At 39.5% G+C, this 27,398-nt stretch overlaps 1 long non-coding RNA gene across 1 annotated transcript; it reads left to right on the top strand.

Annotated features, from left to right (window-relative positions):
* Positions 1-2,295: 2,295 nt before the first annotated feature.
* On the top strand, positions 2,296-27,398 carry LOC136872543 (uncharacterized). Its single transcript, XR_010859943.2, has 3 exons — positions 2,296-2,510; positions 9,611-9,754; positions 26,778-27,398. It is a non-coding gene; the product is annotated as an uncharacterized lncRNA (long non-coding RNA).

Here is a 27,398-nt window from a genome sequence, read left to right as displayed (position 1 = left end):
CTTCCGGCCTTCCGCGAGCGGTGCACTATAACCACCACCAGCTAGAATAGTGCGGGTTCACCTCGCTGCTTGCAACTAGTGATGGGTCGCGTGATGCAAAGCTCCCGATGCATTCTGAGCAAGCGATACAGTACGTGCCTCATGATGCTGTCTCGATGCTGTATAGTGACGTCAGGCGCATGAGCTCTTTGTCTCGAGGCAGTGCTGGGAAACGTATCGAGAGCTCTCGATGCATTTCGAGCAAGTGATGCAGTCCATGACTCGTACCGGTAATCCTATCTCGAAGTTTGAATCGGGACATCATGCGCATGTTATTCCTCGCTATACTACGCCTGCTGATCAACTAACGACGTCTCCGAAAATCTTAATAAGTAGTTAGTGGGACGTAAAGCAAATAGCTACATTATAACAATTAATGACGATACGCCCAGTTCTTTTTAATCTACTCGCAGTCAACTTAATACCTGTACTTCCTGTATTTTACTTACGCACTGTCCGTTTCCACGGCGAAATGGTTAGCGTGCTGGCGCTTGGTCCAAGTACTTCCTGGTTCAATTCTCGGCTAGGTAAAACATTTTATTCTTCATTGATTAGTTCCTATGGTTCGGGGACTGGGTACGTGAAATAAATAGTAATGAAGAGTGTGACATATTTTTAACATTTTATTGAAACCATTTCTTTTACGACGCATCGAGTTGTGTAATAATTTTAACAGAACGGAAAATATACCGGTAATGGCATAAAGATACTGGTGTATGTGTGCATGTATCTGAAAAGGGACTCGTTCTCGGGTTAAGTCTCATTCTGGACTATCGATATTTTTATATAAGTATGGTAACAAATTGATCGTTTCCATGAAAAGGATCATTCAAGACCAGCCACAATATTATCCAACCTGAAGACACATACACAGGATGAAGCCGAATTCCGTCGACAAACTTTCGGAAACTGTTGAGGGAAACCTTCTGTGTATATTGGTAGAAGGTACCCGTAGTCTCCGGTGGCTCGTTATAGAGTAGAACCGGTAATTAAATTATGATTTTTTCGGATTTATTACCACAAACAACCTTATTTCTGTGGAAATATCTTCACAACAGAAAAAAGGCCTGCAATATTCAATAACCAAAACGTACAACACAAAACCCAGAGTAACAAAGCCTGTAATATGTAATAACCAAAACGCACAACACAAAACACAGTAATGGAATAACCCTCTATAGAAACACGTACACTTTTATCACAGTGTGTTCAATATTTTCTGTCAGTGTACTGTTTTAAAGGTAACAATTCCATGTCATTGGCTTCCGGCACGTTAAAGAACTCCTGCGGGACATAATTCCCACACCCCGGCATCTGTCAAGAACTAGCATTTAGGACGGACGTAAAACAAATAACATTATTATGAGTACTATTTTCAGTGCAATACAGATACAAAGCTAACTGATCTGATGACATGGCCACGAGGTAATCAGGTTTGTTTACATTATGATTGGTGTATATTGCATGTGCTCAAGTGGAAGAGATTTTATTATATATTGGTTATTTTGTATGTTCAGTAACGTTACAATTACTTCTATTAGCGATTTGGTTGTTTCTGCACGAACAGGCGTGTGTTTGGTAGCCGAAACGACGATTGCAAAATAAAAAAATTTTTGAAGAGAAGATTCGAACCACCACAAAACGTAGCGGAGGATAATACCCAACGATGCTATTTAGCCAACTGAGCCATACTAATAGCTCGAGTTCAATGTTTGCTAATCATTTCTGTTTCTACCATATTCGTCCTGGCTGAGGTCCAATTGGAGCGTGCCTCGAGATGCATCGAGATAATGACGTCAGGCTCGAGTAACTCATACGAGAGTTATGCCCATCCCTACGTAGACCTCGAAGATGCATCGAGAGTAGTGACGTCAGTCTCGAGTATCTCGAACGAGAGTTTTGCCCACCACTACTTGCAACTGGCGCGGTTTACGCGACAAAGCGAGAAGCGTGAAGCGGTGCACTATGGCCGTACCCGACTATTATGCCGTACTAAGTTCTATATTATTATTTTTCTCCTGGTGATGAAAGGTGATATTGTTACCGCTGAAAATTGCTAAAAGAAGTTCGGAAATCCGTCAAGAAATCCGCTGTCAGCTAAATGGAAAATTTATCCGCCTTTGCATTTAAAAATCCGCCAAATTTGGCGGAAAATCCGCTGAGTTGGCATCATTGGTCAGATCATGTTCCCATCACGTTGGTACTTCGTAAATGGCTGTGGCGTCCAGGGTGGCGTCTCTGTTGTCATGTCGTAATCTTTGCTATGCAGCACTCATTCTCTTTGCTATGCTATGCCTGCTGTTATTGCGCATGGTGTGGATAAAGTACGACGAATGTTGTTTTGTCATCTGTTCATCATTCGTTAATTGTAAATATATATTTTAGGAGGCTAGGAGCGGGTTTGTGGGTTCCTAGTCTTGGTCTTGACCCATTCTCTTTGGACCAGACCAGTCTCCAGGCAATAATACGAGGTAAGCTTTCATATTATTTACTTTTCTTTTGTGGTGACGAGAAGCAAATTACGGGAGTAGGTTTTGTATTTTATGGTATGCTGAATGTAATTGTGAACTTCTCAACATTTCTTGAGGAAGAAATGCTGCCTTTGCTCGTTAATTCGCCAGGGAACGGGTCTCTATATGCTACTTGATTGCACGGGTTGGGTGTCGCAGACCTACGTTTTTAATACTTAAAATTACTTTAATCTCGTCAATGTTATAGTTATAAATGCAACATTATCATAGTTTGATCACAAAAGAAACAAATTTAACCACATAGCCTAGATACTATTTTGAAATGCGTTTTTCTTTTACACAATATTATATTTAAGGGATTGGAAATAATTATAATGTTGCATTTAAAATTACTCACATGTGTTCAGCACTCCATTTTGAATACTTTCATGGCCCGAAATGTAAGATTTTCAGTGTTTTTATGGGTAATATTGGTAATGATTAGGTCTAGATTCATAATGAAGTAGGACAACACAAAACTCAAAATGTTTGAAAATTGGACAACTTAGAAATTCAGTATGCACAACATACGTTTTGTAGCATTATAATAATAATTTGATATGTTACAAATCTTACGTGGAATGCCTTGTAGAGGAGAGATGTGTTCACTACCACAGCCAGGGACCCACCTACCATCCCCTAGAAGTACTTTTATTTTTACAACCTAATACAATTTATCCCGCACCATTGTTCGTTGCTTAACTACGCAGCAGCATTTCCATTGGCTGAGACACGATCTGAAACTAAATACAATCTGTAAACAAACAATGTACAATACAAAAGAACAATAATTCTCTATTCAACTCACCTTAATGTAGGGGAGGGACAACATGCTTGCAGCTTTAAAATACTTATGCACCCTCGTGTCAGCAGGAAAGTTAATCTTAAACAGGAACTCTGCCAAGTACCCGGCAAAGTGGGTTTTCCTTCTCCCGAAGCCAGGGATGGAGTACGACCCGAGTATGAGGTGCCTCCTCCTGTTCTCGATATTTTGGGTGAGTAGCGGCAGTCTATTCCGTGGCATCACCCTCCTATTGGCCCTGTTCACATGACCACTCCTCCTGTTATCAGTGAATTGAATTGAATGGTTGACAGGAAGGTGCACGAATCCTTCATGTTGTAGACAGTCGTAGGACTTCCAACAATCTGAAATGGTTATTGTGCCTGGCAACACCCACTCTTTAATCACTGTAAGCAATGTCTCCTTATTCCTTTTCTCGACAGGAGCAACAAAAAAGTTTTTATAGTTGTCTCTTCACCCCTCCAAATAACCACTGTCCTTCCGTACACCTTCCTCGATTGTACTTCGACTTCCCGAATTTGCTTTCGTGAATTTCTATGACTACGTCAGAACCACCTATTTTTTTCTTTTTCCCCATCCACCCACGCCACACAAACTTCCCTAGAAAAGTTGCAATCAGTGAAAGTTGCTTGGAAAAAACGCAACTCCAGACTTGATAGTAGGGTCTAGAGGTTTAGGCAATATGCACCATAGAGCCAAAAAGGAACCAGTTTCAAATAGGGATAACTTCGAGTCGGCAAAGAAAGTATTTTTCTGCACACTCACATACTAACGGCATTGGGCACCCTCTTGTTTTTTCCGACGACAGCTGAATATTATCTGATTGGTTTTCCTAAGCACAATGTTAACGTCACGACCACACTTCTCACACTCTTACTAGAAAGCAAGTCGCGTTGCTGATAAAATTCCATTAAAACACAGCATTTCTCATAATTGCAAGCAAAACCACGAATACTAATCACACACCCACTGCACAAAGCCACATCAATAATCAATGGAGGTAATGAAAAAAACATTCGACAGTCATTGGTGGGCAGACATAACATTAAATGCACTCTCGATCCTGAGACCCTACCTACACAGACCAAATTATTCTTTTTTTCAGCGTTGGCTTTTCACCACTATTGAACATAGAATACTCTGCTATCGCCGTACTAAATGATAGGGCCTAACAGCTGCTTCGCATCCCTAACCTGGTGGCTTGCGCCTCCAAATACCCCTTTGCTTGATCGTAGTCCAATGACTTTGTCACTAACCAGACCTCACCAATCCAGACCAATGGCTTTGTCACTAGCCGGACCTAACCTATCCAGACCAATGGCTTTTTCACTAGCTGCTATCACCGTACGAGATTCGTAAATTCAAAAGTAGCGCCGCTGCACCTAACGATCTACAACTAGTTGTTGAGATCAACAGTTGGCAGCCCTGTCCACCGCACAATCACGACCATTGCGAGAAATCAGTGAGGGACAAACAAATGACTGTGCATTCGCGCCTAGATGTGTGCGCTGAAAAATTGTAGTTACTGAAATTTCGCCTTGAGTCCTAACTGTTAGTTCAATTCAGTGGAACATTTACACGTCATATTCAAGGACATTCCACAGAAATACAGCATGCTCCAAACACTGACCAGTACTTTTTCATTGCCAGCATGAGTAGTGGATCTTTGTGTCTTTGCAATACGCACACCACTCTCTTTTATTCCCAATATTTCATGCTCTTCTTCCTTCACCCCAGATTCGCTATAGGAACTAACATAAAATGCTTTTTATGAATGCCATTTGAAAATGTGACAATAACTTGAAGACAAATCATGCATTACTGCCTGGGTTGGGTCTGACAGGCCCACAGGGCACTAAAATATCCCACAGATCACAAGTAAAAGCGAACACTTCATTGCCAGTATATCGTTTTGGTAAACATGTTTGGACAGGAAGGTCACGGAAACAGCTAGGAGCCAACTACTTACATCTCTTGAGTGAAACAAAGAAATGAACGCACATGGATCTAGCAGACCCAGTTGTATAATAGTGGGAATGTAATTTTAAAACTTTTCACAATCTGTCAAAAACTCTAATTATAACACGTTAACATATCTGTTGGGCTAAACTATTAAACTGGTGTGTTATATTGTTGTAATTAGCATTTTTGACAGACTGAAAAGCCAATCTGTTTCCGAGGCCAGAATTTCGATCTCCGCAGTCAACAGACTGAAACTACCAGATTCCAACAATGCTTGCAATGTTTTTTCCAATGTTATTTGCTTTACGTCCCACTAACTACTCTTACGGTCTTCGGAGATGCCGAGGTGCTGGAATTTAGTCCCGCAGGAGTTCTTTTACGTGCCAGTGATTCTACCAACACGAGGCTGTCATATTTGAGCACCTTCAAATACCACCGGACTGAGCCAGGATCGAACCTGCCAAATTGGGGTTAGAAGGCTAGCGCCTTAACCATCTGAGCCACTCAGCCCGGCAAGAAGTTTTAAATTACCTCTTTATATATATGTATATTTGTTCTATGTTTTCTCAATAGTTCAAAAGGAACTTCCGTTTCAAATACAGACAGCAACAATGGACATTGATTCCGTACGAGACGTTATGGCAGGGTTGTCAATTTCAAGTTAATTTCATTTTTTTAACATTGAAGACAAAAGTTTTTTTGCAAGAAGTGAGGTCAATTGTGTAAATAATATATATATTTATATCTTTTGCATTTCCCAAATAGTTCTTAAAAAGACATTGGATTCCTCCATTTTTTTAACGTTACTTTCAGTTAATGATTTGAGTTTTGTAATCTACCACGTGGTTCTATGGCTGATGATGTCTGAAGTGATTCTCAAGTAGGGACAAAACATGTCGCTAAATATTTTTAATATGTTTTTAATTAAATAGGTCACATGTAAAGTGATGTGTATTGATTGGTTTGACCAAAACCTAGCTTTGTTTCTTAGTTTTAACTGTATCAATACAGATCTACATGCTGAAGTTCATAAATTCTACTTCACGCTCGGCGGGTCCGTTAATTGTTGCGGACATTTTCAATATGCACAAACAAACATAAGTACAGGCGAATACTTCCATTATGGTGTTTGTGGCTAGCCTACAGATGTATGTACTGAGCGCGCATGCTTTGAACGACGACCAAAGTTACGCAGCGGCCATATTTAAAAATTGTTCTTACTTAAAAAACATGCTTCGTATATTGTTGTTATTAAATTTAAATAATGAGAATTTTCTCTAGTATTGGGTTCTTTCTTTAGTGTAGTCTTGGGTTTGTTTTTATGTTTAATGATAATTTTTTTATTAATGTTCTGCTGAATCCATTATCCTCGGCTATTGTTTGGATGGTGGTAGGATTTTAATAGTCCTTATAAATTACAAGAAGAAGCTATTTTTCAACAGATAAAAGGCATGTCGTGCAATGTTGTGTGTTATTAACGCTTAATACGTTTCTTTTACTGGGTTGTAAATATTCCGAATAATAAGGACTTTAATTCTTCATCTTAAAAAATGAAGTACTGTATTGAACAGGAGGATAATAAGTACATGTATTATTGTAAGAATTAGAGGTTATACTCGACCATGTGTCACTGTGAGATAATGACGTTGGCTGCCTTTTTGAATCCGACAAAACTTCGACCAACTTGAGTCATACTCAAGGCGTGAAGGTGTGAGTTTCGACATTTGCGCCACCTCTGAACACTTAAAGATATGGATGTCAGTCCACATTCTGAATGATTTTAATTTTGTCTTCATTAGTAAGGAATTTTACGACATATTTCACACTTATAACTAGGCTCTATCAAGACAAACAATGCACCACGCTAGTCAGCTTGACACAATTGTGTTCCTAATCCACATCGTGCAACAAATATTCGCTATCATTCACTACCACTCAACACAAAATAAATTTCTAACTTCTGAATGGAATACAAAATACAAGCACAAACAGGCTCACTGTGTTACTCAGGAGTGTAACTGTTAACCGGCAAGCAAACTGGACCACTCTTGAGTCTGACGGCTTGCTCCCCAAAGGTGTCCCTTATCCTCTGAAATTAAGGAATTCAAGGCCTTATCCCTTTATCACGCAAATGTGACAAGGGCTGTTAACGAGTTGGAAATCATGTTTTCTCCAGAAGGAATGATAAACATTTTCAGGGCTAGCAAAATTGTGATACAGTATCCAGTATTCGGGAGATAGTAGGTTCGAACCCCACTGTCGGCAGCCCTGAAAATGGTTTTCCGTGGTTTCCCATTTTCACAGCGGGCAAATGCTGGGGCTGTACCTTAATTAAGGCCATGGGCGCTTCCTTCCAACTCGTAGCCCTTCCTTATCCCATCGTCGCCTTAAGACCTATCTGTGTCTGAGCGACGTAAAGCAACTAGCAAAAAAAAAGTGATAGTACTAAGCGATAATAGCAAAAATTTGTGATGCAATAGTTAAGGTATTCTTTATTTAGATTTGACTAGGGGACCCGTGCGAGAAATCTCGCATGTTCGTAAAGTATGTGGTGGAGTAGGCCTACTGGTGAACTAAGGAATAAACAGATCAGCACAATATTAGACAGTCTTACTTACCACTTAATGTAATTTCTGATTTTTTTTTTTTTACATTTTGGTATCCACTAGAACGAAAGCAAATGCAAGTGCGTTATTATTGTTACCGTGTTTTTCGTGGAACAGAGAATGTGTCGATATAAGACAATTAGAAGATTAATTTTAAACTTTTAAATTAGAGCTGTATTTCTTCTCTGCTATTTTTGGTTTCTTTTCAGATGTTAAATTTTAACAAACAATTCGCTAAGTGAAAACAGGATTTCAGTTACAGAACTAGCTCGTTAGTTTAGGTACAATGTATGAAAAATCAGATTTATCAACAAATTGCCAATTTACAATCTGAGCTTAAAGCTCCCAATTTACAAATCAATCTTCTATATGATTTTTTTTTTTTTTTTTGGTTGTGCTGGTTCTTACGTTGCTAGTTGACCTCTCAGCGTGGGACGACTTTCAGTACCTTGCTATCCTGTGCTGTGCTGCGGGAGGAGTATAGCTTCAAGCATGCTACGAGTTCAGGCTTTTAGTTAATCCAAGAGGTCCAGTGAATTTTACCAAAATGTTGAGTTTGTTATTAGTGCATACACACATAAACAATATAATTTACTGTAATTATCCAAGGTCAGTGAAGTGGAGGAATCTTCTGATGCTTTCAAATCGAACAACGGATGTGGCTGAATCAAATACAGTATAGAAGTAGCTAGTACCAGCTTTTTTTTTCTTTTTTCTTTTTTTTTTTTTTTTTTTTTAGAAATAAGATCTGAATAGAAGTTTCTATACTATGAACGTACACAATGCAAAAACTACATACATTTCCTCCACACTAACCGGTACACATTCATTTACGCTCGATCAGAACGGAAATAACATACTGTATGAGCGCATGCGATGTTGAGAATAAATATCTGCCTATCCTACCAGCATGGTTACGAACTCCACAGTACAAAATAACTGAAAATTTATCACACAAGATATAAGCAGTTCTTTGCAGCATTCTGAGAACCATAAATTTGCCGTAAACATGTCCCTTTGCCCTTTATAATTATCCATGTCTTAAACCCACTATCAATAACATTACAGCCAATATTTTCCCGTGTATGAAAAGCAATGTCAATGTTACGATCACTACTTTCACTGAAATTCTATATCCTAGTCATTGCTTAACAAATCTGACCTTTCCGTATCATCGTTTGATAAAACATTGTTAATTTTCAAATTCACGATCACAAGAAAACGTCTAGCTGCCATCATGTCAACAACAGAACTTGTTGAATTTTCAGATGCGATATATCATATGTGATCGATAAAAACTTGATAGATATATGCATCAGATGAAAGATTGATGCTTCGTCTATAGATATATCTTACTACATTTGTAATAGTTCAAGAAATATTCGTTATATAGAAGCACAAATCAGAAGCTGCTACACACGTGCAATGTACGTCACTCCACGACAGAGAGCGTTGGAGAGTCTGCGTGCAGTGTGCGTCCCTCCAGTTTGAGTGTTTAAAACATTTCAAGATTAATTCTTTCATATGTACTTCTCGTGTGGTGTGTTTTTAGAGCATTCTAGAAACTTAATATATTGTTTTCAAGACTGAAGGAGGCTAATGGAACCGAAACATGTACCTTTAATGTATTTTTACTTAACATTTATTGTATTGACTAAGGTGGACTAATTACAATTTTAATTTTTTTACAGGGATGTCTGGCGAGAATGACATGTAGGACATGTATCAGTATGACAAGTGCCAGAATGGCTATGGCTGCCATCATGTCTACTGAAACGAGCTCCACCCTGGTGTGACAGGAGGGTTAGTCTTCGTAGCAAAAAGTAAAAATGAAGGTGAGTTGGGACAAGCCTCACTCCACGTAAACACAGTACCTTATGAGGTAGTCTCCCTTATATGACATTTCTGGGCCCAACATGTACTGCCACTGTCAGATGTAACATACTTTTGATTATGGGTGTTACCAGTTTTATCATGTGGCAGCCAGACACATAGTAGTGCACTGTTCAGTTGTTGTAAATTTTTCTCTCAAGATTTTGTAGTTTTTACAATTTTGAGTTGGAAGGGAGGCAGCTAGAGTGTAGGTTGAAAGGTATCCAGAACGAGAAGGGAGGCGCCCTTGTGTATACACGTTTCGGGCTGTAGTAAAACAGACTCAAGTCGAGCGATTTGGGTCCAATGTCAAGCCAGTGAAACATGCTTGTGCGAAATTCAGATAGACCCATTGTACTGGACATGACATGGTAGACACAGACCCACGCACCGGTACATTGATGGTTGCTAGAGACCTGAACATGTCGCACCGCACATTGCATCAGTGTATGCACATGGACCAAACATTTTCGGAAGAGAAGGCTACCGGCTAACCTTTGAGTGGAGTTTGAACTAACCCATCAACTTCTTGAAAAACACTTTCTTTACAGACAAGTCAACATTTTACTACACAGGTTTGCCAAATCGTAAACGTGACCCCTACGGTAAATGGTACTATTTCTCAACCTATTGCCTTTAGTATTGGCCCCCGCCCAAAGCCTGAGTCCCCACCAACATTTATCTCGGGGGTGTTAATGGTTCGAATCTAGCTCAAATATTAAACAACAACAACAAAAAATGAAGGTACGGAATCTCCAATTAAATATATGGGCGCCATCTAATTAGTACTACAGGGTTGAACAGGACACTCCAGTTATTAACTTTAAGGCTCATCATAAAAACAAATAAAAATTACATTAAACAGATCAAAGACAAAATTTGGGAGCCTCCGTCCTAGGAAAGGGGGCGGTTATTTTAAACGGTCACCAAGGGTTTACTATTCTACATGAACAATTCTTGCAAATGCTTAAGGAGCATTTTATTTAAAGATAACTGGAACATACACAAAATTTGTTAATCCTTATTTGGCCCATTTTTGGCAAATCATTCCTGAAATTTTACATACTACATTATTTTAATAATTATATTGTAGTTTAAATAGTTTTGACACTGTTGAACCGTTGATTGCCGAGGGTTGAAACACGACGCTCGTGACAACACCCACTACCCATTGTGGTAGAGACCATTTGTTGGCAAGGTGGGCGGGATCACATGAATTACGTCATTGCCTCCACCTTTATTGAGATGAGACCAGCCCGGGATTGTGCAATACGGTACCCGGGTTCCTAACCCAAGATATGTTAACGGAAGGAAACGACACAGGGACTCTAACCTAATGGTCCAGATGTAGGGATTTGCTGTCACATTTAACACCATAAACTTAGCTTATTATTTACAACAACTTGATATTCAAAAAATGAAATGGCATATGGCTGTTAGTGCCGAGAGTGTCCAAGGATATTTCGGCTCGCCAGGTGCAGGTCTTTTGATCTGACTCCCGTAGGCAACCTGCACTTCGTGATGAGGATGAAATGATGAAGACGACACACATACCCAGCCCCCGTGCCAGCAAAATTAACCAATCGTGGTTAAAATTCCAGACCCTGCCGGGAATCGGACCCGGGACCTCTGTGGCCAGCACGCTAACCATTTAGCCATGGAGCCGGACAACTTGACATTATTATGACATTTCGCCAGCTGAGATCCTTAGTCTCCCTCAATATATATTTTTATTATTATCATTATTTTGAGCCGTGGAGGTCATTATTATCGTAACACTTAATCATCATCCAAGGTAGTTAAGAGTAAGAGGTAGGGATCACGCACAGGTCTCCCCACCAAGCTTGGCCGTCGGTGACGTGATCGAGCACCCTCAGTGCCTTCTCTTCTGTATGAGGTAATGCACTGCTGTGAGCTATTCTGTTTTAGTCACAAGTTAGAGATAGGACAACTTCATTGATATTTTAACATCACCTCAGAAAAGGCATTCCACTTCATTAGAGTAATAATAGATCAAATACAGTGTGAATCAAGCAGCGTTTCCGAATTATAAAAGGTTGTGACAATGCTAAGACTGTGATCACAGTGGGATGGCCATTCCATGTGTTCATGTTCTCAACACCAATGATAACAATAACAAGGGGGCTCTAATTGTTGCAGACTCGAACATTAAAGCGTGATGACTGCAAGAAGTATGTCCATTGTTACAAACAATATTAGGAAACTATATACACTGTCAACAATGCAAACAGTAAATGTTAGGAAACTATGACTGTCACAACACAAACAGTACAGTAAATGTTCTCCAAGTGCCAGGAACTGACAAATTCCACGTTAACATTAGATAGGCTATATAAATTAATGAGTCTGTATATTAACATTCTTAGCACTGGTTTCATATACAACGTAATAAACTGCCTTTCATAAAAAATTTACAGGTTTGTTATACACAAAGAATAGGCCTAATGCTGATATTAAAAAAAAGTATTATCAAACATGATTATCTATAGCATCAGGGGAATTTTCTTGCTTTTCTACTTTCTTTATCGGTATTGTATTAAATAAAACCCAGTCTCTTGAATGTCTTACTTTTGTTTAAAGCGTTCATTCGAATAAGAGAATGGCTTCTCACGAAGCAACTTGGAAACTCATAAATTTTGGGGCATTTCTTCTTCAAGATACATGTAAGGTTTGTGATGATGTTAGAACCCTCCTTCAGTTCTTTCCCGCGGTAAAATTTGAACACACTTTCCATCTGCACTACCGTGGTGTACCATCTCTCTGTAGGCTGCATCAAACTATCTCTAGACATCTTTGAAATCTAATTACCCCTTGTAGGTTGACCTGTTTTTTCTCCATAATCGCTCTTTCTGTATCGAGGTTCTTCTTTAACCTGAAAGCTGTATAGCCAGTGAAGTCTTCAAGCAGCTCATCACAATCCTTGGTTTCGCGACTGTCCTTGAGATGTTCCTCTAGATCTTCAAGGGCTTTAACGAACCCTTGCTCATCCTCCGGTAAATAGTAGGATGTTGTAGGCTCAACGCTGGCCGTAAACTGGCACATGATACCAGAGTTTGATCTACTTCATCAGTAGCATATAACATTTGGACGTAATGTTTCATAATCTTCCGGAGAACAGTTGGAATTTCTTATCACCTTGGAAGCATTGAGCCTGAGAAGCATTGATTTCACCCTTTGCGTCACAGCTGTCAGAAGAGGATGGTCATAAAATCTTCCAAACCCTCGAAGCTGAGAAAGATAGCTTTCAATAATGTCTTGATTACTTCTTACAGCCACAATTTATTTAGGTCAGTGGCTTTAGGAAATACATGAATGTGTATGTTTCGCTCCTTCGCGTGCCTGGTATGATTTCTGCGGCATGCAATGGCATTAAAAAACCATACTGAAAAGTTTACACTATTAATGCTTTTTACGTTTTATCACATAAAATAAACACACACGGTTTCTTATACACCACAGACATGTTACTATCATGCATTGTTAGCTCCAACTTCTGTGTGCACAGCGATTTTTATTCAAAGAACCTGTACCTCATTCAGAGCAGCTTCAACGCGAGGGTCCTGTGTGACATCGCAGCTCTGCTTTGCTGCTGCGCATCTCTCCCGTGATCCCTACCTTGTATTATACGTACCTTGATCATAATATTTTAACTTCATTTTTCACCTTTATTATTATGCTCAGAAATAATAGAGTAAGTTGTTCTTGTGCTTCTTCAAATTATTATTATTATTAATCCGTAACCCTCACGGTTCCGATCCCATACCTGCCAAGTATTCCGGTTTTTCTGTAAAATGTTGACAATCATTGGTTAATTCTGCTGGCACAGGGGCTGGGATTTCGTGTTGTCTCCATCCACTCTATCCACATCTATCTGTAACATTCTACTTAGTTCGATGAGCCCTTACCATGTTAATTACTCCTTCGACGATAACACCTATTTACTGAATTTCTGTCTTCTTGCTTGATGACACAAACTTATCAGCACACCTGACAACCGAACACATCATACAATTTAATTCAACATGCTTTGAAATTCATTTGAATATTCTCCTACCGATTAATATCAAATACTGACAACATGGACTAAAAACAAATTTTATTCTTAACATTTAGAGAAATTTCACACATTTCCGTGCATAGGATAATTCATTTCAAAAGCATACATATTACTCGATTACGTTAGATCTGATATTACATTTGAGGCTTGTCTATGCATGAATTAATCAAACTTTCTCTGAATGATACACAATTGTGAACAGTAATCTTCCCTTCTTTACATTTATTTCAAAATGACATACCACTTTACGTTATTCTTCCCCTACAAACCAAGATGAAATGGCATGAAATGGATCTGATTCATTAACCAATTTTATATTTTTGACCTTTATGTTACTGGCGGTTCTCTTAGAAAAGAAATGAAAATACCTGGTGAATTGGCCGTGCGGTTGGGGTCGTGCATCCGGGAGATAGTGCGTTCAAACCCCACTGTCGGTAGCCCTGAGGATGGTTTTCCGTGGTTTCCCATTTTCACACCAGGCAAATGCTGGGGCTGTACTTCAATTAATTCCACGGCCGCTATCTTCCCATTCCTAGGCCTTTCCTGTCCCATCGTCGCCATAAGACCTATACGTGTCGGTGCGGGAAAAAAAAAAAAAAGAGAGAAAAGAAAATTCAAACAAACTAAGACTATTACAAAACCCTCTAAGTATCTAATTAGAATACTATATACCGTAATTAAAATGGTATTTGCTATTCAGCCTTCAGATTGTGCCTCGCCTTAGGTCGGAAGGCCCCATCCTTTTTACACGACAATGGTCACTGGCAGGATATCCCATAGTCAAGTCCATCTTCAGTCCGGTCCAGTTGCTGCTGTCCATTGCTGTGGTTTCGTACCGGATCTGATGATTCTGCAGCTGGGTCAGCTGGTCCACTCGTACAACGGTGCCTTGGCGGTAGCCTGGTGACCCTTTCTAACTGTTGTTACCTACTGAACTATCTACTAAGTTTATGGCTACTATGGCATCCTTAAATAGATAGGTTGAGTCATAAGTCATGGCAACTGTTTTTTTCCTCGCGAACAGGGGCCAGCACGAAAAATCTAAGATATGCATTTGTAAACATAAGTAAGTACTTGCATATGATGACACTAGATGGTTTATTTAAACAACAGTGTGGGTCTAAGCATCCCCAAAAGTTCAGTGTGTGAGTGAGAGTGTCACAAAATGGAAGTCAACAAGCAGGAGCAACGATCGTGTATTAAAATAGCAGTTCTCAGCGGCAGAAATGCACACCAATGCCATGCACAGCTGCGGGAAACATGGGTGTGCATGCCATGCTATTACATCATAACAGCATTTCGAAGAGAGGTGTCGCACATTAGCGATACACATGCAGCGAATGGTATTCAGCGTCTGCCCCACCGCTGGCAACTTGTTCGATAAAATAGTTGCCATGACTTAATGACTCGACCGTCGTATTTATTGGCATTAATCTAGGTGCTATCATAGTCTGTCTCAGTCTGCACACAGTTTGGAGGTTTATCAGTTGATTTGCGCCGCTGTCGCCTGACAGAACCTTTCCCGCATTACTTGTGGACACTGTTCTGTACTCTCAGAATACGATCTCAGCACCTCGACGTTGGCCAAACACTCTGACTGTCGCGCGGCTAGGCGAATTGCAATTTCCACTAAGATATACTGCACGACTCATTCACGAAATGAGACATTTAGCTGTGACTGGCTGTCTATCCAAATGGTATTCTATTTAAAATCTAACTCGTAGTAACGCTCAGAGTGAATACGTGCAGCGACATGGTCAGACCTAAAGTAATTGAACACTTCAAGTGTAGAAGTGTCAACTCCAAGCACAAATGTTCAAAATAGAACTGCTTCATGAGTACAAGTTCAAACAAGTGCATTCATAAGCAAGTAAAGTTAAGCTTGCCTACGCAGCTCAATAACGAAGTAAAAGGGTAAAGGATGTCTGTAAGTGCAAGTAAAATGTAAGAATGTCAGAATCCCAAACTAATGTCAGAATTTCTCAGACTAATGTCTCTCCATGCTCCATCAACTCGGTCACCTTTCTGCTTACTCATCACTTCAGTGTCTTTCGGTCTCCTTCCAATCATCAAGTAGTAATTAATATGACACTTCCTCTCATTGCAGGCAAGTTGTGCGTCCTTTCCTGGGGCTCTTGGATTCAATTTCCCCCCTTCTTACATAGGCCAGGGTTAGAGATTTTCTACCCTTTTGTTCGAGCTTCGATTTTCCTCGACCGTAAGTCTATATGTCCCCTCAACGTTGGTCATGTTTGTTGTGATTTTATAATGGCTAAATTGCATTTCGGTACAAATTTTGTATAACATTTTTGTTACACTTTTTGGGCATCGTGGGCCTGGATATGGAGTGTATTGTTCCCCATAGTCTTTTGTCTTGCAGTGCGCCAACCTTTTCTCGTCGTTCGTGCTCGTTTGTAAAGAAAATTCATGACTGGGATGTCATTTTTACCAGCCCGCTTGTTGCAAGACTCGCCACATGTTCTTGCTTAACCCGTTAACGCAGTGCGTGTCCATATGATCACGGCCTGCATTCCTTCGTTTAGATTGCTCTCAGTGCTTTCTGTAGCGCTGGAATTGATTGCTGACTGTGTAGATCAATTCAAGAAGCATGTGGCAACTGTGTGCGAGCATATTATTACGTGATACATATCGACTCATTGTTTCGGCGCACTTTCGTTTCGTGTAATTGTCACAGCAGCTGAATCATGTTGGCGCGCTTCAAGTAAGTTTGATATTTCACATATATTTATGTTTAGATTACACAACTCATATGCTTACCAAGTTTGGGAGTGATCTATGTTCACATTATGATGCAGTTAATTTACATTTAACAGTAAATATTACTCCCGTAGGCACTTAAAACATTGCGTGATCGTATGATCACGCTAGGCGCTTGTGTTAGCTATTCACACTGTGCGTGTATTTGATGGTGTGTGAGAAACGATTTGATAAGTGTGCTGCTCCAGTGGTACCGATGCTGGAAGAACTACCTGATGATATGTAACACTTACCCTTTCAACTATATTTCGATAATATTTTTACTGGAATGGCACTTTTGGCTCATCTAAAACATTGCGGATATGGCGCTACAGGAACCATTCGAGAGAATAGAATTCCCAAAGACTGCTCAATCACACCTTCAAATGAAATGAAGAGACAGGCTCGTGGGACATACGACATGACAACGAACTCGGAGGGTATAAGTATTGTTCCGTGGGTTGATAACTGCGTGGTTACCATAGCATCAACATGCCATGGTGTTGAACCAGTTTCTAAGGTAACACGATACTCCCAGGCAGTGAAGAGGAAAGTGCATATAAACCGGCCGGCTGTGTTTGGAGCTTACAACAGTGGAATGGGTGGAACAGATAAGATGGACCAGAATGTGTCATACTACAGAGTAGGCATGCGTGGAAGGAAATGGTGGTGGTCGCTATTCACATGGGTCCTGGATGTATCCATTCACAATTCATGATTACTGCTAAGGAGGTCTGGATGTGATTTGTCACATCTAGAATTTCGTCGCCACATTGTGCAAACATATCTACATAAGTTCAGTCGACGACGCTGTGCTGGAAAGGAATGCTCCAGTACTGTTTGCACCGAGTGCATAAAATGTTATGTTGGACTCTGTGTTCCATGCTTTGTCCTATTTCATACAGTGTGAAGCATACAGTTCTTATATTTGTTCCTATTCGGTAATTTCTGTGAATTAGATAACTTGAATGTAATATATTACGAATATTTTGAGATTTTCATTGCTTTATTTATGTATGTACATATTGTAATTAATGGATATTCTTCATAAATTATCCTCTTTAGTTTATTTTAGTGTATTTTGTTCATAATTTATCAATATCAATACATAAAATCTATAAATACTACAGAAATACTATACAGAATGAAATGCTAACACATCCGCCTAGCATGATCATATGAACACGCCACCTAACGACGAAACCGTGAAAAGTATGAGGTTAATATTTTGTAGTTATGTTATACTATGGACCTGAAGTGATTTATACGAATTTCAAAGAAAACGGACGAAAAAAATAATTTCGGCGTTAAAGGGTTAATCTGTTAATGAGAGCACCTAAGGACAGTCAGTAGAGTGCGCACGGCATTTTCCGTTCGGTCGCACGTGAGGGAGTACAGGATTTGTCATTTTAGGCTAGTACTAAGAACAATTGCTTATTGATGTAAAATAACATCTGGCGGCGTTTTTTGGAACTTTTTCAATTATTCGAATAGTGTCGCTGTACAAATTCTAGTTCTGTATGGTGGTAGTCTCTGCCGGAAATACGTCTACTCCCTACAGTATAAGAGTTTGGCGCGCTGTTAGCCTACAAGTTACAGCAGTGTTACAATTGCCGCTGATGTAGATAGTTGTTTGTGCTCTTCGTAGCTATAAGTATTTTTGGTTTTCATAAATATAACTGTGAATGTTTCTTCTTTTGTAAATTACAAGTGATGCTATGGAATTTCTGGACACAAGTGGTGATATTATTATAGATGAACTAAATAGAGACATTAGTATTTAAAAAGTTTTGAAATGGCACTCGATCCAAAATGTCTTTTCAAGTGTCTCAAGTCTCTGAAAGTTGTAATAAATACGTTCATTGTAATTTTTAAATTTTCAATTCTCACTTCCCAGAGGTGGTTTACCAGTCAAATACGTACTCGGATGTGGCCAGCATATGCGTGCGTATTCATCAAGAGGTTAAGCGCCGGTAGGCCAATCCTCAGCTCTCTCTTACGTTGCTATACAAGTTTTATTTCATTGTCCAACTTAATGAAATAAATGTAATTGATACCAAGATACTCTTTCAATGAGTTTGTATTGATAAGGGGTCAGGGCTGTGCCTTGCAAGGAAACAAAAGAAGATAAGATCTCAGTCACTAGCAGCTGAGAGGCGACAGTGGGCAAATTCTTTACCCGTTTTCATTCGAATTATTTGTAAGTCATGATATCTCCCAACTCGTATTTCTGTCAGCATTCTTCATAATTCATGGGTGGCGTGCACCAACCAAGAGTAAGTTCTACTTCCGTAGTGAAGTACTCTTGAAGTCAGCATTCGGCGACTTCCATACGAGAGTAAATTACTTCCGAAGTATTTTAGTCCTTTCAGATAGTCATGGACTAAATTACTACAAGAGTAAAATGCTGAAGAGCACCATCTTGTAGTATATTACTAAAGAAGTAAATAACGTACGAATATAGGTTAGAATTTACTCCTGCGTTTAGACTTGTTGACTAATGATAATATCGTGCCGTATATGAGAGGAAAGACGTTTCAAACGTGTTTATGGATTACTTAGATTATATTGACGATCTCGACGCAGTAAACGATGGGAAAGGTCAAAGGCGAGAGCCGTGTAATGTGAACACGGCGAGTTTCAGGAACGTTTTTGGTCTTAGGAAGGAATCCTTTACTTTCCTTCTAAATCTACTTGGAGATCACTTACAGCTGAATTCTTGTCTTAATTTTGTTGTATCTCTCAAATTACAGTTGCTGTGTGCCCTACGAGTGTTTTGTCAAACACAGTACTGTATTTGGTTTCGCACCGGAACATTTCAGTACAGTTGCCGGTGATCTAATTAACGTTTACCGCACAACTGCTAGCGGTATATTTCATCGTGTGGTTAAAGCACTAGTTGAGGCTAAGAGGAAGGTACGCCTGCAAATAATGATGATCGTTCGGAAAATAAAAGGATATTCTTCACGTTGGCAGGTTTCCACACATCGTGGGTGCAATTGACTGGGATTGCGCGCATATTCCCATTTATTGCCCTCTCGGTGACAACGATGAACTTTTCAGAAATCGGAAGAGGTATTTATTTTTATTTTTCAATTTGCTTAACGTCGCACCGGCACTGATAGGTCTTATGGCAACGATAGGGCAGGAAAGGCCTAGGGATTGGGAAGCGACCGTGGCGTTAAGGTAGGGCCTACAGACCCAGCATTTGCCTGGTGTGAAAATGGGAAAATTTAGCTGTGGATGTAGGCCATCTGTATGAAGAAACCATCAGTTTTAATTTTTCCCGCGTGTCCACGACTTTCTGCTTTGCTTCCGTCTTTGCTTTTAAGTCCTTCTACAGAATCTTAAATTGCTTTTCACTGCGTTTTCCGTCACTCGAAGCATTGAATTTTTCGTCACGACTTTCCATGAATTTCTTATCTTATCCAACATCTTTATGTTGTGTTTCTTACACCTTGTATCCTTTGCATAGATCGTCATTATCTCTATTAACAAGCATTTATCTTTTTCGCTTACTTTTTTCCCCCGTTTTCTATAGCACATAACCTTATCTATTTAGATTTCTTTAAAGAAGATACACGAACACAGCACTACTCCGCGAGTAACGAACACTACTTCTGTAGTAGTAACTAAAAGAGTAAATTGAACTTCAACTCTCCGACGTTATTTCCGGAGTAAATAACTCCCGTAGTAATTTACTTCTGTAGTATGGACTTCCTTAGTAAACGCTACTTCCGTAATAATTTACTCCAAGATCGTGCACGGCACCCTAAAACCTGGTATTAAGTACTCGTTGTAACAATATATACAGGAAGGAACTACAAAATTAAGTAATGAATGTATGGTATTTACATGACACAAAATCATGTTTTTCACTTTCTTAACGGAATGTCTTAGGTGTGTGGAAGGGTTCAAAGCAAATGCAGGGATGGAACCCTGCTTGTTTATCGAACCAGTCTTCACTAAAATAATCCTGCATTTCTGCCCTATTGTTCATCCCCATGTTTTAATTATACCAATAAATGCCTTCAGCTCTTCTAATGTCACAGATCTCCAAGAAAACCAGATAGATCTCTTCTGAAGTGGAGTATTTTGCTGTCTTTTTATTTTGGCACATTTGTTCATCTCTTGGACAATAGATGTTGTCAACTGATCAGTAAAAAGTAGCTACCAGAACCCTAGTTCTATTTTAGGTCTATTGCCATAACTTAAGAATCCACTGCCTAATCTGTAAGGAAATTTGGCTAATCCTGCATCACCCGTTCTCCGCAATCTCCAAGGTATGTTTGAAGTCAGCACTGTGCGACTGCGACCGGGACGAGTCACAGTACTATCGCCTCCTCCATGATTTCTTGGGACGCTGATATCAATATCGTCATTTGAATCACTAATGGATATATCACTTTCATCGCCAGATTAAAAATTTTCATCGCTTTCATGGTCACTGTCATCAAAATCACCCAAAATATAGATGCAAGAATTTTAGCGTCGGTCAGACTGTGCGCCGCCATGTTGCTTCACACGACTACTTTCCATTGTCAAGGAATCGTAGCAATTGTGCCAAGCAAAGAGAAACTAAAAAACACCTATTTGGTTTCTTTCGGTTTCCGGAAGGGACCAGCACTTACGAAATGAAGTATAAAAGTCCTGGCATTCCAGGTAACCTAGCAACAAGCGGTGAAACATTGTGTCGACTCAGGGTCGACACACAAGCTAGAATGCTAAGTGACGGCTGTCGACCTCGGGTCAACACACGAGCGGAAAGAGTTAAAAGGATGGAAAGACTGGAGAAAGGCAGAGTATTATTTTGTACAATTCTTGTGTAGTGTCTGTGATTATAAGATTTCCAAAATTGACCAGTGCAGTAGAGCTTCCTTCTTATGAAGTGGTAAATATAAGCCAGCTGAACAGATCAAAAGGGCAATTTATTATCACACAGAACAGTGTAGGCTAATTGTGTGGCCTAAATACTTCACTTTTGGTTTAGTGATGAATCAGTCTTCTGCGTTGCTGAAGAATCAGTCCTGCGTGTCTGGAGGAAGATGATGATGATGATAATATTGGATTTACGTCCCACTGACTACTACTATGGTTTTCGGAGGTGCCAGAATTTAGTCCCACAGAAGTTCTTTTATATGCCAGTATATCTACCAACACAAGGCTGATGTATTGGAGCACCTTCAAATACCACTGGTCTGAACTAGGTTCGAACCTGCCGAGTTCGGGTCAGAAGGCCAGCGCCTCAACTGTCTGAGCTATTCAGCAGCTCCAAAGGAAGAAAAACCAGGAATATGTCCAACAAACGATGAAACATCCAGCTTCTGTCAGGGCTTGGAGTGCATTAAATTGCATGAAATAGGGAGATTGTACATTTTTGGAGGGTACAGTGAGGCACGACCAGTATTTAAAAGTGCAATGTCAAAGACTGCTCTCTTAAATGGAGAGGTACGGCTCAAATGAGTGTATTTTCATGCAGAATGGGCAACATACCATAAGGCAATGAAAGTGACATCCCTAATGCAAGCAAACATAATGGAGATAATTACACCCAATCAATACTGCTTGTTATGAGTATAATGTACTTACAATTAAAATAGATCATATGCAGGACCGGTTTCGATCTACAATCGACCATACTCGGCTGCTAGAGAACATCATATAAAATAACATGTACAAATCATTGAACATTACTTAATCTAAGAATGTAGTTAAAAACATAATAAACAACCTTGAAAACAAGCTAAAATAAGTATTATTTGATAGTCGTGTAGATTTAGTCCCGTTCTGTACACTTACTGTAGGTCTATACCTTCATTATTAAATTGCGTTTAAAGGTCCTGGTATGTCATTGATTCCATTTGTGCCAGACTCCATATTTTCACCCATACTATCTGATTTTCCTTGGAAATTTTTTTTCCCTTGTGATGGAAGGATGGTTGCCTTGTTGTCCCTCTCAATACAGTAATTGCTAGAGGCACCTGTTTTTGGTGAAAAGTTTTGCCTAATTTCATCATTTTCACAAAGTTATTTAAATTAGTTATTTTTTTGCTATTTTTATTCTATTTCGTCAATAATTTAGCTATGCTTTTATGTCCACATTTTAGCAATAAATGTTAAACCAAAAGGTAGTTGGTAGCATATTTGTAGTAGGGGAGGATGGGCGAATGGCACCACCTCAAAGGAAAATACCTATACCTCTCGACATAGTAATGACTGACTATTAGTACACAATTATACCTCGTAGTTGAGGTCTTTGTGGTGGCTACTCACCTTTCAAAGTTTAGTAAATTAATTTTTGTAGGAGTAAATACAATTAACCTGCTAGTTGGTGTAATGCTGCCACTTAGTTCAAATGTACTTGCAAATAAGACAATATTTATTAGAATTTGTAAATTTCTGATTTGTCATTTGTTTTTAGGCCTACACTAAGAACATAGATTAAAGGCACATAGGTTATATAACATTTTGTCATTTCAGTGCCACTACAGGCCTACCCAAGGAACAAAAACAAATGTCACACATAATTTTCAGCTGTTTCCCTGCCACTACATTCTGAATGAGCCCATCTGGAACATACAGTGCATCAGAACCACAGTTCATTATTTTTTTTCCAAATTCTTCACAATTAACACGAATATTAATATCATCACCAATGCACACAGGGTCATTGTCATCCTCTTCATCGTCATCACACAAATTTTTTTTCATCTATCTACACCTCATCTGAAGACGATGATGTTTCAAAGGTAAGACCTCTACTGCATGTCTTCTTCGTGTTCTTTGAAGTTTTGCTGGACATTTTCCTTTCTTGTATGACTGTGTTCTTACCGGCTTTATTCTTGGCGATGTCTTGAAAGTGGGCTTTCATTTTAGTGGAAGTTATGATCTCCGAGTGCTGCTTTCTCGTGGCTCTTCCCTGTCCTGATTTGGATGAACATGGCTTAGGAATTGGAGAGATTTCTTTTACACTTCCAGTCCAGTGAGAACAAGAAGACTGGCTCAATTTATCATTACCTCCAGATGTTGAAGGTGCAGGTTCTGTTTCCAGATGTGTATTATTTTGGGGTGTTGATTCTGGCACTGGAGTTTCATCTGATGCAGGTCTACATGAATGTTGCTGTTGTTCATCATCTTGAATGCAAACTGTGAAATCAGTACGACGTGCAGCAACAAAATCATCTCCAAATTTATTAGGATCTAAACGATGAATTCCTGCTGTCAAAAATCCTGTGACGCCTTTCTCCAATGAAGCCACATGAATGTAGACTCGGTTGAAAATTTCTGCCAGTTCATATGGTGTGATTTTTACGTTCTGACAGCTGTAGGTTTTCATGTAGAGTTCACATTCCCTATTAAAGGCGTTCTTCAGAGGTCCGTAGAAGGAGATGTGCAAGAGTTGGAGTCAGTGAGATGAATGGGGTGGAAGTGATGCAATAGGTTTGTGATTTGTTCTGCAGAAATTTATACACCATAATTTTCGTGGCAATATAAGCAATATAGAGTCATCAGCGGTTGGTCAAGTGTGCTTCTGGAAATGCTGGAGCCATTCCATAAATAGTTCCTAATTTATCCTACCATCTTTGAACATCCATAAATTGCATCACAGGGTCCTTCCTTCTGTAACTGCTGTGTCATTCGCTGGCATGGATAAATAAACACAGGAGGGATGTAGTTTCTTGTAGCATTCATAGCACAAACTACTGTCACGTTTTACCTGTCTCCCAACTTGTAGCTGCTTCCACTTGCTTCTGACTTTTTTTTTTTTTTGCTATGGGCTTTACGCCGCACCGACACAGATAGGTCTTATGGCGACGATGGGATAGGAAAGGCCTAGGAGTTGGAAGGAAGCGACCGTGGCCTTAATTAAGGTACAGCCCCAGCATTTGCCTGGTGTGAAAATGGGAAACCACGGAAAACCATCTTCAGGGCTGCCGATAGTGGGATTCGAACCTACTATCTCCCGGATGCAAGCTCACATCCGCGCGCCTCTACGCGCACGGCCAACTCGCCCGGTCTTCTGACCTTTTGGTCCAAGAATGTTTCCTGGTTTGTGTACTGTTGAAATGCCGGTCTTATGTACGTTATAGATTCTGGATGCTGGGAATTTGAATTTGACCTGTACTGTTTCCAGATTTGTGAAGAAAAGGTCCACCTCAACTTCGTTAAATGCAGAAATGCAATTAAGACTCATAGCTTCTGGTTTACACAGACTTATTTCGGGATTTCTCTTCAAGAAACCGTAGCCCCAATCAGGGCCAGCTATAATTTTGTTCCCTTATTGAAGTTGCATGGCATGCCATTTGCTTCTGCTAATTCAAATGCCAAACGCCTAAGTTCGGTAAGAGAAATGCCAAAAAATACGTGAGCAGGTATTTCCTTTTCTTGTTGTGGAGTGAATAGAGGCTTTCATCCTAGAATTGCTTTGTCTGTTGTGTTTGTTTTCAGTCAGTCCCTCAAAGTTGACCTAATATTATATTTATTCGCTGTGTTTTTTACTGAGTTGCCATTCTGCACAGCATTAATAGCTTCTTTCAAACTTTCCTCTGTCCAATTTCCTTTTTCTGTTGTCCTTTTCCTAATGCGTGGCATCCGAAAGAAAAATTCCGATTACTTCCCTGCAAATTCATTTTGGGGTAATACCGCCACCCTGGTGGCATTCCCCCATGGAGTAGCGATATTGCCCCTTATTGTATGAACTATATCACGCCACATTTTCACATAACCTATAAAACTGTCAATACAAAATTAGATCTTAAAACACTCTTTAATAGTTGATATTTCATAGTATGTCATGCTTCTATCCATAACTTGAAATTCAAGCTCACTTACCTGTCTTCAATTACGTTGTAGAAATTACATCAAAACAGGTCAAATTGTATATACTAAAACTATAAGAAAAAATGCTGTCTCGGCTGACCGGAAGCTAGCGCACTATGTTTACATCTCATTCCAGTAGAGTTCGCACCTATTGGCTCACATATTATTACAGTACGTTAGATTTGAAGGGTGGAGGAATTCCACCAAGTGGCGCATTCCCCCCACCTTCCCCTAAACATATTTTATTTTTACATATGTACCAGAAATTTGAGAGTTAAGCTTCTGCTGAAATCACATGTTGCATGTATCAAAGCATGGGTGTTAGGAAATATTATTATCCTGCCGCTTTAACAAGTAGGGCATACATACATACATAATTTTTCATATGTCTGGAAAAGACACTGGTACCATGAGTTCCATATTATTGGGAGTCCAGCTGTTTTCTAGTGAGACGTATTAAAGTACATTGAACATGACCTCTCACTATCAACAGGCAGGCTGAGTGGCTCGGACGGTTAAGGCGCTGGCCTTCTGACCCCAACTTGGCAGGTTCGATCCTGGCTCAGTCTGGCGGTATTTGAAGGTGCTCAAATACGTCAGCCTCGTGTCGGTAGATTTATACTGGCATGTAAAAGAACTCTGCGAGACTAAATTCTGGCACCTCAGCGTCTCCGAAAACCATAAGAGTAGTTAGTGGGACGTAAAACAAATAACATTATCACTATCAACATTGACTCAGATCTATAAAGCTTTCACTACAGCTTCCATAAAATTCTGAATTTGGGGAAAGAAGAATGGCAAACACATCAATACCTTTAACTTCTCTATATGATCTACCAACTAGATCCCTAAACACTGAATTGTTCAAGATATTCTGACGTTGAAAGTTGCTGTAGAATGGGAATTTGATTTAGATGAGATTTCATTTTCTAAATCTCCTTTCATTATGGTCCTGGGATCATAGAGTGATTCCACACAATTTTTGTGTTTAGAGCCCAGTTTGTAAAAGTTTGCGAATTGCAGAAAACAGGTGTGTCTAGTAATCGCTACCACCTCTCCCCTTTCCTGGTGTGCTAAATCTTCTTTCGTTGGGGTGGTATTAATGAAGTGGCTCATTAGTGTGGCAGAGACATGCAAACATTACAAATGAAACTTCATTTGCATTTATGTTACATTTGTAACTTTCACCAAATGTACAAGACCATGTTACTACAGGCTCTTGTTCATTCATATGATTCAATAATGGCCAGTTTAGCCTTTATAACTCTAACCTTTGTTGCACTAATATGGTTTAGTTGAAATAATTTGAAATTGTTCTCTTTCTGTTGCAGGATGGTGAGATGCTATCAGTTGAAGGTCTGCCTATTTCAGAAGCACAGTCGTCAAGTAAAGGACACAGAAGAAAATATTCATGGCAAACTGTGGCCATCATGTCGTTCAGGAGAAACAGATTACTTCAGTGCTAAGGATGTTTCAAATCTGTCCAAGGATTCTATGTCTGCTGAAGTCCAGAAAAAATGCCAAGTTACTATATATGAAGAAATTTGATAAATAATTCAAGTAAAGTGAACTACTCCATAATGTTAATACTTGGTTTATTACTTATATAATCAAATAGGATTCTGCTAACAAAAGACATTTACTGTGTCGCAAGAAACAATAAGCAGACGTTTACGAACAATGGAGAAGATCAATAAACTTGGTAAATGGGTCACACACGATATGAGGGAGTTAAAAAATGGCTCGACGAATGGTTTGCCGCAAAAGACGAGCAGTTTTTCTCACATGGTATTCATAACTTACCTGAAAGATGGGCAAAGTGTGTAGAGGCTGATGGCCAATATTTTGAATAAGCAAAAATTTACCACAAAAATTGGTGATGATTTATGCATACACCTGGTATGTTCAGAATGGAGAAAAGTGTCATGTGTATACAATTACTGATGTTGAGG

This window comes from Anabrus simplex, chromosome 4 (assembly GCF_040414725.1).
Source record: "Anabrus simplex isolate iqAnaSimp1 chromosome 4, ASM4041472v1, whole genome shotgun sequence".
In the NCBI taxonomy this organism is placed as follows: domain Eukaryota; kingdom Metazoa; phylum Arthropoda; class Insecta; order Orthoptera; family Tettigoniidae; genus Anabrus; species Anabrus simplex.
Note: the sequence above shows the minus strand (reverse complement) of the source record. Positions and strands in the feature narration are given on the sequence as shown.